Source organism: Nilaparvata lugens, chromosome 7 (assembly GCF_014356525.2).
Source record: "Nilaparvata lugens isolate BPH chromosome 7, ASM1435652v1, whole genome shotgun sequence".
Taxonomy (NCBI): domain Eukaryota; kingdom Metazoa; phylum Arthropoda; class Insecta; order Hemiptera; family Delphacidae; genus Nilaparvata; species Nilaparvata lugens.
In genome coordinates, this window is record NC_052510.1 from 18385776 (window position 1) to 18397996 (window position 12221).

The 12221-nt window shown below is 34.9% G+C and overlaps 1 protein-coding gene across 3 annotated transcripts in view; it reads left to right on the forward strand.

The window, feature by feature from the left end:
* The window catches only part of LOC111055529, a 44825-nt gene that overhangs the window by 12729 nt on the left and 19875 nt on the right, over positions 1-12221 (forward strand). The window contains exon 1 of one of the 3 annotated variants that reach the window (XR_005571757.1): positions 9902-10470. The exons of the other annotated variants lie outside the window; for them this stretch is intronic. The gene's annotated coding sequence lies outside the window, so the exon portion shown is untranslated. Of the gene's footprint in view, positions 1-9901; positions 10471-12221 lie in introns of those variants that run through there. 3 annotated transcript variants of the gene reach the window in all.

Here is a 12221-nt window from a genome sequence, read left to right on the forward strand (position 1 = left end):
GCACATCAATATCTCAAACCGTTTCAATGATCTCAAAATTTGAAGATACTGATATATTACACAAAAATGATATGAATGCTTACCTATGCGAATTAATATGGAACTTATAGATTAATGTTGTGTATTATTCAGCTGAAATCATGTGTCGGCGCATATAGTCTGACAGTCTGTGTGATATCTCCCAAATAGCATCAGCTTTTTTAAATGAATAGAGAAATTGGATGAATAACATGCAATTAATTCCAGCTAACTGAATAATAAAATCAAAACAATTTCTTTTTCATGGACTTTAAATGTTATTCTTATATCTTGGAAAAGGAGGAAAGAGTGAGTCAATTCTGTTGTCCAATGAACTCGACCTGTAAAAAGGCTTGAAGAATCCATGTTCATAATTTAAAGCCGATTGATCAAGTTTCTCTAAAGCTCTTGTTGAACATAAAAACAGACAGAAAACGACTTTGGCCTTCAGCAAGTCAAAAGTGAGAACTTTGCTAATGCTCATTCGGAAAATTATTGAAAGGCTGGAACAATACTGCAAGTGTTTTACAAGATATACAGCTTTGAATATGCAAGACTGTGAAAATGAGGAAAATATTGCAAATATCTAGCTTATTCAAAGTTGTTTATCTTGTGAAACACTTCAGAGTAGATAGAAATGGAGCACTCTGGAACAACCTTGGCCTTGATTGCAAGGTTCAAGGTCATCAAACCCAACCTAACCTAACTTCGCCCTACCCAATCTACCCCCTCCCTTGTCACAATATATCCTCTTCCAATCAAGAAAAAGTGACCCACTTTGTAGGACTGTCCACTCTCAATACATTTTTTCGAAAATATAATTCAAAAATATATAGATATTATATATATCTTGACTGCAGAATAAAAAAGTCCTTTGACGTTTTCTGATAACTCTAATAATAACTGTGTTAATGGGTAAATTTTTTGGAAATTATAAAACATATATTTTTTTCATGAGAAATAATTTTTTATTGCAAACGATGTATTTTGATTAGATGAATAAGAAAGTTTATATGAGGTTTTTTGATAGCTATCTTAGTTAACAAGATAAATGAGAAAAACAGACCCACATTGTAGGACTGAAAAAAATATGACTAAATAATTTTTTGGGGAAATTTTATTTAAAAATATATGGATATTTGTATCTTGACCGCAGAATAAAAAAATCCATTGAATTTCTTCGATAACTCTAATAATAATGGTGTTATTAGACAAAATTCTTGTAAGCTCTTCAAATGTATGGTGGGGCGAATCTGATATGTATATAAGACAGTGCTTCACCAGTGTGACTTGGGAGTTCAGAGCTATCAGAACTTAACCAGTGAGACTTGGAAGTACTTTTATTTCTTCATATAGGGGAGAAATCACCTTCCTATGCTTTTAATGAAGGCTGTTTCAACGACCCCTACTTACTCCACCTCACTGTCACATGACTAATGGCCATGCCCACCAGTCTTTATCAGCATCCAAATACTGTTCCAACAAATCTGTATGACATTATCTCTCAACTATTTCAATTTCACTATAAATACCACAGCATTGATCTGCATTTGTTCAGTTTGATAATGTCAATGGTCAGTAAACATGAATACTTCCAAGGTGTTTAATGTGTCTATGCTCTGTGGTAATAAAATCAAGCCTATTAATTAGGAGTTTGGTTTGTGGCTTCTAAAGATGCGGACAGACTTTCGCCCTGCTTTGCAATCAAATGTCACTTGAGAGCAGCTTCTCTTCAGCTGCTCTTACACTGTGTAACTTTGTTATAAAACATTGGTTATATAACAACTTTAACAGAAACTTCATGAATTCATTTAACTTGTTACATGTAACTTTGTGTTTTAAAACATAATTTCGTGTTATATAACAAGTTTTTCCTTTAGCTACGTTTAAACTGTGTAATTTTGTTATGAAACGTTATGGTTATATAACAACTTTAACAAAAATGTTATAAATTCATGTAACTTATTACATGTTACTTGGTGTTTTATAACATAATTTCTTGTTTTATAACAAGTTTTTCCTTCCCCACACGAAGTCGGTAGAGATAAAAGAAAAAGTATAACTTTTTGTTACATGTTACATGTGTTATAAAAAAGTTTTACTACTTATAACATGTTACAAGTTATAGAATGGAGTTGAAATAGGTGGTGGGGGAAGTAGCTGAATCAGCAGCTGCTTACAGGCGTGGATCCAGGACCCTGACCTGCGGTGGTGGGGGGGCGATTGGAGTGGTCATCCAGGGGACCCCCACCTAAAAATTGTTGAGGTTTTTAATCGAAAACAGCATTTGAGAGCTTTATTTGTTGAAATTGATTAGATTTTTGAATTTGTTCATTTAAATGCTAGAGCAGTGGTCGCTAAACAGTTGATTGCGAGATACCGGTAGCTCGTGGGGTAGTTTTTGGTAGCTCACAGAAATGCTTGGGTTGTCAACAATGCATTGAGAAACATGACTACAAAATTTTGCATTTCTCACAGATATAACTGAGAAGTTGAATTATTTAAATTTGCATCTTCAAGGGAAAGATAAGGACATTGGTGGAATGAGTTGAACTGTAAAATCGTTTTTCAAGGAGCTTGAGATGTGGGAAAAAAATGTTGTCCAGTTTGAATATAAACACTTTTCCAGTCTGAAGAAAATCAATGACGAGAAAAATCCTTAGCATCGAAATCCACAGCACCTCAGCAATAACCAAGAATACGTTACAATTCAGACTTGAGACAACAGTTTGATCAACGATTTCAAGATTTTAAAAGCATATTGAATATGGTACAATTCGTCAACTATCCTTTTGTAGAGATCAATGCAGAAGATTTTGCAGCTTGTGTTGTAAAACATTTTGATGGAGATCAGGCTTCAGTTGAAATGGAATTTGTGGATTTTTAAAATGATCTTGTCTCTCAGATCACTTTCTACAACTGGAAATAATTGGCCTCAAGTCCCCAAAGAGAAATATCCAATTATTATTCAAGTTGCATTGAGGTTGAAAGCTATGCTTAGCTCTACCTACTTGTGTGAATCATCTTTTTCAAGTATGAAATTCATAAAAAATCGATATTGGAACATTTTATTGACAACTGCATCAGAATGGCGGCTACAACGTACACTCCAAACATCAAGAAAATACTTTATCGCCAAAAAGAGCTACTGCTCTCATTGAAATGTACATTTCAACTTTTGTTATACTTTTTGCTATGAGATAGAATAGAATAGAATAGAATAGAATAGAATAGCTGCCTTTATTTTTACCTAGGAGGGCGGAGTTAGGGCGCAGCCGGCCCTCCAATTCAACACTAAATAATTACTAGATTAAACAAATCTAATTCAGAAAAAATATATACACTATTACAAACAAGGTGAATAAATATTATTAAAACACAAGAATAATAATCAATCAATGCAGAAAAAAAACGAAACCTAAATTATAATAAAATTGAGATATGAATAGAAATTAAAGAATAAAAACTGAAAAATAATACAATGTAACAAAAGAAGAAGTAGAAGTAGAAAAAAAAGAAGAAGAAGGAGAAGAAGAAGAAGAAGAAGAAGAAGAAGAAGAAAGAGAAATAATAAATATCGAATTGTTTTGAGAAAAAGAAGGAAGAAAGAAAAACTGACCAATAAACCATTTGCTAGGTCCAGCCACCCACACCACCCCTGATCCACCTGAAAACAGCCGCGCCAAACCGACGAGGTTCCTCAATTAGCCTCAGCTCAACAGGCAATGTGTTCCACAATCCACAAGCCGTCACAAGAAAGGACATGACTGTCCTATGAATTGGGACAGCCAGTAAATGGGAACCATGCTGGGTACCACCCCCACCAATGTCACACAAGAAGTGAAAGTCTTCAGCTATGTACTTGGGTGTCTGAGTTTTTAACACTTTATGCAGAAAGAGAACCGCATGAAATGACCTACATTCATGTAGCTTCATGAAACCAAGTCAGTCAAAGTATTCAGTCACATGGTCGTCACGTCTGAGGTTGAAGATGAAGCGGACACAGTAGTTATGAGCACGCTGCATCCTCTGTTGTAGTTGAACAGTCATGTCAGTAGTTACAATGTCGCAATAGTTGAAAACCGGGAAAATCAAGGTCTTCACCAACATAACCTTTGTTGAAAAAGGAATAATGTCAGAAATCTTCTTCAACGTCTTGATCCCAGAAATCACCCTATTGCATGTCAACGTCACATGGTTTGTCCAGTCCAAGGTCTTAGTCATAGTGAGTCCCAAGTTTTTCACGTCTGAGCTGTACTCTAATTGTACACCATTGATTGTAATATACAGTCCATCTGACAAGTCAAGTGTGTTCAGTAGTCTCGAATAACCAACCACGATTGCCTTTGACTTTGTCTCGTTCACCTTTAGCCCATTATTACCTGCCCAATCAAGTAAACGTACTAATTCATCATTCATCTCATCTACTTTCATGTTGAAATCTTTTTTATTACAGTGTTTATAGATTTGCAGGTCATCTGCATATAGATGATATCTGGTGGTTAGTAGAGAACTAGTCACGTCGTTTATGTATATGCTGAGCAGTAGAGGACCCAAGACCGACCCCTGGGGCACTCCTCTATCTACATTGCGCCACTGTGAAGTGACACCCTCCACTCTCACACTCTGACGCCGACCCTGCAAGTAGGACCTTACACATGCTACAGTGGTACCTATTTGAAAATCCCAATTTACGAAGTTTATACAAGAGGGTGGGGTGAAAAATGGAATCAAAGGCCTTACTAAAATCAATTAATACTAGAACAGTTAACTGTCTACCATCCATAGCCCCGCGGATATCATCAGCAACTCTCAGCAGAGCCGAGGTGGTACTGTGACCACTACGGAGCCCCGACTGGAAATCGCTAATCAAACCAGAGTCATGAATAAACAGACTCATTTGGGAGTGAGCAATAATCTCCAGTACCTTCGACAGGACAGGCAATAAGCTGATAGGCCTATAATCTGAGGGAGTGAGAGGGTTAGGAATTTTGTTGAGAGGAATAACAATAGAGCGTTTCCAGTCTTCAGGAAAAACTGAAGTCATTAGTGAGGTGTTAATTAGATGGGTTAGGAAAGGAAGAATCATGGGAAGAAGGATTTTCGAAAACTTGATAGGGATACTATCAGCTCCAACCGCATTACTTTTAATTCTTCTAATAGCTAAAAAAAACCTCCTGCTCAGTAACTCCAGAAAAGTAGAAGTCTTCATTTGATTGGATTCCTGGTAAGGAATTATAGTAAGCACGGGCTTGGTCCAAACCTACAGGGATATCAGTGGAAAAGTCATTGAGAGTGTCAAGTGAGTGAGCAACGGTCGCTCCAATCCCTCTCAGAACTCGCCATGATGATGATCTCTTAAATGATATCAAATTTTGGTAGAAGCCAGCCTTTGCGTTCCTGATCATTTGCTTACACAAGTTTCGTAAGCGCTTGTAATGATTGAAATCATCAGGAATCTTAAACTGCCTTGCCTTCTTACACCAATAATCACGATCACGCATCAAATGATGTATTTCCTCAGTCAGCCATGGAGCTGGGTCTCTGGTTACTCTGCGGGTCTTAAGAGGGACGTGTTTTTCATAAAGGAAGAGGATATTGTCATTTATTATGTTCGACATTTGATTTACATCATTAGTATTGAAAATGCTCAGCCAATCAAGATCAAATGTATCATTAAATAGATTAGGAAGGTTAATATTGTTGTAATCTCTGTAGGTAATAATTTTCGGTTTAGGTTTAGGTCGCTTAATGTTGTAAACAAGGTAGATCGAGTCATGTGCTGAAAGTCCTGGGAAAGGGATCTGCCCATGGCTCACAGCGGATTTTTTATCAGCGACGGCTATGAGATCTAGAAGCGTGTCCGAGGTGGATGTATGGTGAGCAGATTGGAGAGGCAGCAGGGTCATACCATTCGCAAAGAACATAGTAGTCAGTTGCACCTTGTCATAAGTGTCAGGTCCAAGTAAGTCAGTATTAAAGTCACCCATGATAGCCACATGTTCATAGGGCACCATCAGCTCTAAAAGTGCCTCCTCAAACTCAGACATGAAGCCAATGTGAGGCGGCCTCACATTGTGAGATAAGTAGATTTCAACACTAGAAATGTATCTTTATAGGCAATAAAAAATACTTTCTTTATTTTTATATTCCTTGGTAGCTCACTAGAAGATTTATAAATGCTATTCTAGCTCACAGGCTCATAAGTTTGGCGACCACTGTGCTAGAGTCATGTTACTTATTTCTGCAACTACAGTACTTTAAATGAACATTGGTTCTTGCATTTTATACTGTAGTTCTGATTTCCAATATATTGTTTGGGTACATAAATTTCCTTGTGCTAGATACAGAGTGGCCCAAAAACATAGTATTTTTGGTTAATTTTCCAGTTTTAAGTTATTTCCGCCAAATCCTGTAATTGATCAGAGAAATTTATTCAGATTATGAAATTACTAATAAAATGAGATTATTTGGAACTTTTGGAACTTTGGAGTTACAATTTTTCAAAAATAAGTAAAAGTAGAAGAAAATAGTTTTGATGAATTTTAGCTTTTGATCTACAATATCTTCCAGTATAATTCAAGATTTCTCTGAGAGTAGTTTTGTGCTCTACAAACTCTATCTTATATAGATTTCCAGGTAAACCTGACAACAATGATCCTTGTATTTTGGAAAACACCTGAATTATAGCTTCATTCATCATCAGCAACTCTATTGTCATCACATTCAGATTTCGCACCATGATATAAGTTCAATAGATCATGTTCTATGAGAATCACCCTTTATGCTCTTAATTTGGTGGAGAGGCGTGCATAAGGACACCTTGATCAAGAATCAAAATTTCAAACACTCATAACTTTTGACACAATGATCAGATCTCATTGTGCCACAGTTCATTCTCCTCAGCATGTCAAGGCAGTTCCAAATCACACATTATAAGTGAAATTCGATCAAAAAATAGAAAATTCATCCTTGAGTGTACTTTAAACAGTATTCCAATTCACAAAAAATGACCAATTTCCATATTCAAAGCTGCATATTGTGAAATACCTCGGATAGAATTTCAAAATGTGGAAAAGTATTTTCTCCTTCCACTACAATTAAGAATACTCTCGATTCCAGTATTATTAGAAAGCTACAACCACGGAATAAGCATACAGTAGTGCTTCTTTCCTCTGTGCTACAACCGATTTTAAAAATGGCGATTCCAGTCACATCATAGAATGGGTATGTTTAGTCCTAGAAAATGAACCACATGTCTATGTTTTGTTCTAAAGATGACGAAAAAAACTAAAATATTAAATGTAAAAGAGTTAGGGGTTAGGTTTTACTTTGGTTATATTTGTTTCTAATCTTCCATAAGGATAGGTTAGGTTTTTGCTTTGAAATTGCAGTATGCTAGAAGGGGCTAGGGTCCAGGTAGAGCTATGTTTTTTAATGTTCCAAAGGTATAAGGATAGGTTAGGGGGTTAGGATTTTGCTTTGAAATCGAAAGTATTGAATGCAAAAGGGTTGGGGGTTGGGTTTTTTTAGGTTATATTCAATAATTTTTCATAAGGTTGAGTTAGGTTTGTGCTTTGAAATTGCAATATAAATGCTAGAAAGGTGAAAAGATAGGTTAGGGGGCTAGGATTTTGCTTTGACATTGCAATATGCTGGAATGGATTAGCGGTTTTTACCAAGAGTTATGTTTATTAATGTTTTAAAGGTGAAAGGGGAGGTTAAGGGGTTAGGATTTTGCTTTGAAATGACAATATGCTGACCAAGTTATAGTGTTTTTTAACATCAGTTAAATAACAACCCTTACAAATTTTATTTATTGTATTATTCAAAAGTACTCTTTCTTTTATTGAATAAAATAATAATATATTGATTATTATATCAAATTTAATGATAAATCATCATTGGATAATTGACTGAGCGAAGTGAGGACTAAGATTCAAGTCGACGGTTTGGCATTTCTCTTAATGTTTAAATGTTTATATGTTGCGCATTTACGGCGAAACGCGCTAATAGATTCTCATGAAATTTGACAGGTATATTCCTTTTTCAATTGCGCGTCGACGTATATACAAGGTTTTTGGAAATTTTGCATTTCAAGGATAATATAAAAGGAAAAGGGAGCCTCCTCCATACGCCAATATTAGAGTAAAAATCAGACTATAGAATTATTCATCATAAATCAGCTGACAAGTGATTACACAGATGTGTGGAGAAGCCAGTCTATTGCTGTATTTCCACAAGGTCTATAGTTTCACTCAGGTACTTGTGGATGTGAATACTGCGTGAGGTCTACTGTTCACAGAACTACTAGTAATACTATCATCAAAATAGAATGAAGATTGGCACCTGTTACAGTGCTCGGTAACTATCATCACAAAGAACGTTACATTCATAGAGCTGACTGAATTGAACGGGAAAACCGTTACTGACGCATGCGCGTTTCGGTGCTTACTGTGACCGAGAGTGGTTTGTTTTCACCTTAGACCAGTTATAGAATAGACACGCTGGGAAGTCTAGCCTCTGTAGCCAACATCTACTGCCATATTATCTCCAAATCGTGACGTCATCATCGGATAGAAAACTTTCAGATTGTGTCTATTTCAGAAGGATGTAAATTATTATCCATTAAAATGGTAAACTCCAGCTTCGCTCTCGCTAAAATAGACACTATCTTCTATGGAAAACAATGTGAACAAACTCTACAGAAAAGTTTCTATCTGATGCTGACGTCACGATTTGGAGATATCGCAGTAGATGTTGGCTTCATCAACTTTCAGTATGAATATACTACAATAGGGAGTGTCTATTCTATAACTGATCTAAGGTTTTCACGTACGTCGTAAAACCTACAAACCACTGTCTCAGACAGCACCGTATCGCGCATGCGTTAGCAACGGTTTTTTTCCCGTTCCATTCAGTCAGTTCTTTGAATGTAACGTTCTTTGTGATGATGGTTACCGAGCACTGTAACTGGAGCCAATCGTCATTCTATTTGATGAAGATATTATTATCCAATCATAAAATCATTAAATCCAATATAATAATCAATATATTATCATTTTATTCAATAAACGAAAGAGTACTTTTGAAAAATATAATAAATAAAATATAACAGTTGTTATTTAACTGATGTTAAAAAACACTATAACTAAGTCAGCATATTGTCATTTTAAAACAAAAACCGAACCCTCAACCTCCCCTTCTACATTTAAAACATCAATAAACATAACTATTTGAAAAACCTCTAATCCCTTCCAGCATATTGCAATTTCAAAGCAAAATCCTAACCTATCTTTCCACCTTTGAAATATCAAAAAGCATAATTCTACCTGGACCCTAGCCCTTTCTAGCATATTGCAATTTTATAGCAAAAACCTAACCTAACCTTATGAAACATTATTGAATATAATCCAAAAAAACCTAACCACTAACCCCTTCACATTTAATACTTTAGATTTATTCGTCATCTTTAGAACAAAACATAAACATGTGGTTCATTTCATGAACATGTTCACAAACATGTGATTCAAAGCAAAATCCTAACCCCCTAACCAATCCTTTTACCTTTGAAACATCAAAAAACATTACTCTACCTAGACCCTATCCCCTTCTAGCATATTGCAATTTTAAAGCAAAAACCTAACCTATCCTAATAGAACATTATTGAATATAGCCTAAATAAAACCTAACACCTAACTCTTTCACATTTGTTGAACGATAGACAAGGATAGCAACACCATTGCAAATCGTACAGTACCATTATAACGTGGACCTCACTATAGATACTCAAAGAATACTTTTGATTAACTATGTAATGTTATAACTGTGACTGTTGCTGGCCGTTACTCTGTTTATGAGACAAAGAGAAGCTACTGTAAAACCTAACCTAGAAAATCCTACTATATCTGACCACGAAACGAGTTTTGTTTACCAAACGAGTGGATAATAATATTAGCTTACAAATTGTTTTAGTAATTAATAAAAAGTGTTATAGTGCTTTTTATTTTAGTTGTAGGGTATGTTTCATTAAATTCAATCGAGGGTGTAATGTTTTAATAATTGTTCTATAGATAGTTTTTTTTTTTGTAAATAATAGAATAGTTGTAAAATGTAAAATTTTAAAAGCCGCAGGATGTCTTCTTTCAATGTTGTGTTGCCTAAAACTGTCAAAATAAAAAGGGACCCAACATTCACGAACAGTGAAAAAGCGCAAATGGTGAATCTTATCGAAAAATATATCAAAATGTTTGAAAGTAAGAAAACAGATGCTGTGTCCAGTAAGGCAAAGTTCCAACAGTGGCTCATAATATTGGCCAAGAATTCAATGCCACTACAGATTACAGACTATATTATTCAGAAGGAAGTGTGCTTATTGAGGATTTTGTGGGAGAATTTTAAAAAAGGCCAAATCTACAATGACGGTTATAAACAGCAACAAACATGTTACAGGTAAGTTATGTTTCATACTTCGTATTATTGTTTGTTTAGTAGGCATAGTGCCGGTTGCACAGAAGCCGGTTAAATTTTAACCGTGATTAATTCCACGAGAACCAATCAGAGAAGGCGTTATTGAAAAGACAGCTTCTCTGATTGGCTCTTTTAGAATTAATCACGGTTAAAATTTAACCGGCCCTTAGTGTTTGATGTTTGAATTGTGTATATATTTTTCTGCAACAGAACATACAAGAATTGTATTTCTAATTACATTTTTCGTCAAATTTTATTTTTGATTTTGTTTTTTTTTTATTTAGTTTGAAGTTTCTGATTTCCTGCTTTGATTCTCTTTACAAGTAACCTATGATTGAAATTTAGTCTACATTATTTTTTGCACATTGGTCACCACAAAACCTCACTAATCATTGTCTCAGGATGAATCATTGTCTCGTAGTCACCTTAATCATTGTACTTTGCTAGTCATCCTGTTTAAATTCTTTTCATCTCATCCTTCTATTTGAATGAGTCTTTCATGTTTACTTTGTGTATGTTACTGATAACCCAAATAGCTAAAAGACTAAACATTTCTTTCAAGTGGTGTTCTACCAAATGAGCCCAGAGAAGACCCAACGATTAATAATAATAATTTCTCTGGTCGAGGGTACAACACGACCAGACGAGTTTATTCAAAATATATACATGATTACAAAAAGCATATAAGCTACAATTATTTACAAGGTACTAGTAGTTCTATGAACAGTAGACCTCGCGCAGTTATAACTACGTCCCAAACCATAAGCACATCCACACTGATACACTAACTATTTATTTGATCAGATCATGCTTACACAAGATTTAATTACCTATCATAATTATAACGCTTTCCGGAATTTAGCGCGAGAAAACCAGAAGACATCTAGGCGCCCAAACGAGCTGTTATAAGTTCTTCGCATCCTATTTAAGACAATAGTGCATAAAAATTGCATTCAATGAGGCATGGAATTTATAGTCTACACAGCTGCTAATTTTTTACCAAGTTACATTGAGATATTGAATTGCATGCGTCATGGCATGCAATTTATAGTCAACTCGACAGCTGATTTATGATGAATAATTCTATAGTCTGATTTTCACTCTAATATTGACGTATGAAGGAGGCTCCTTTTTCCTTTCATATTATCCTTGAAATGCAAAATTTCCAAAAACTTTGTACATACGTCAACGCGCAATTTAAAAAGGAACATACCTGTCAAATTTCATGAAAATCTATTACCGCGTTTCGCCGTAAATGCGCAACATTTCGTTAGGCCTAAACATATAAACATTTAAACATTAAGAGAAATGCCAAACCGTCGACTTGAATCTTAGACCTCACTTTGCTCAGTCAATTAATACAATTGGTTGATTATTTGCTGATTTTTAAGAAAATGTGGCCCCACTATATATGAATATGTGTCGGAATGCCACTAATTTTGCTGTTGTTTAAGATTTTGTGCCAAGGTAAAAAATTCTAATAAAGATACATATTGCGAGTCATTAGAAGTTAATAGAAACCACATTCATATACACAAATTTTAAAAAAGAAAAATTGATAACCTATGATGTAGAAATTTTAGATAAATTTAAAATAGAAAACATTTATAATACTTATGGGGGAAAAAAACATTAACATTAAGAAAATAAGAATGAAACAGTATGGAAATTTTTCATAGAACCAATTGTTCTCCATGATTGATTATATTATCCAGGAGCCACTTTTTTGTTTT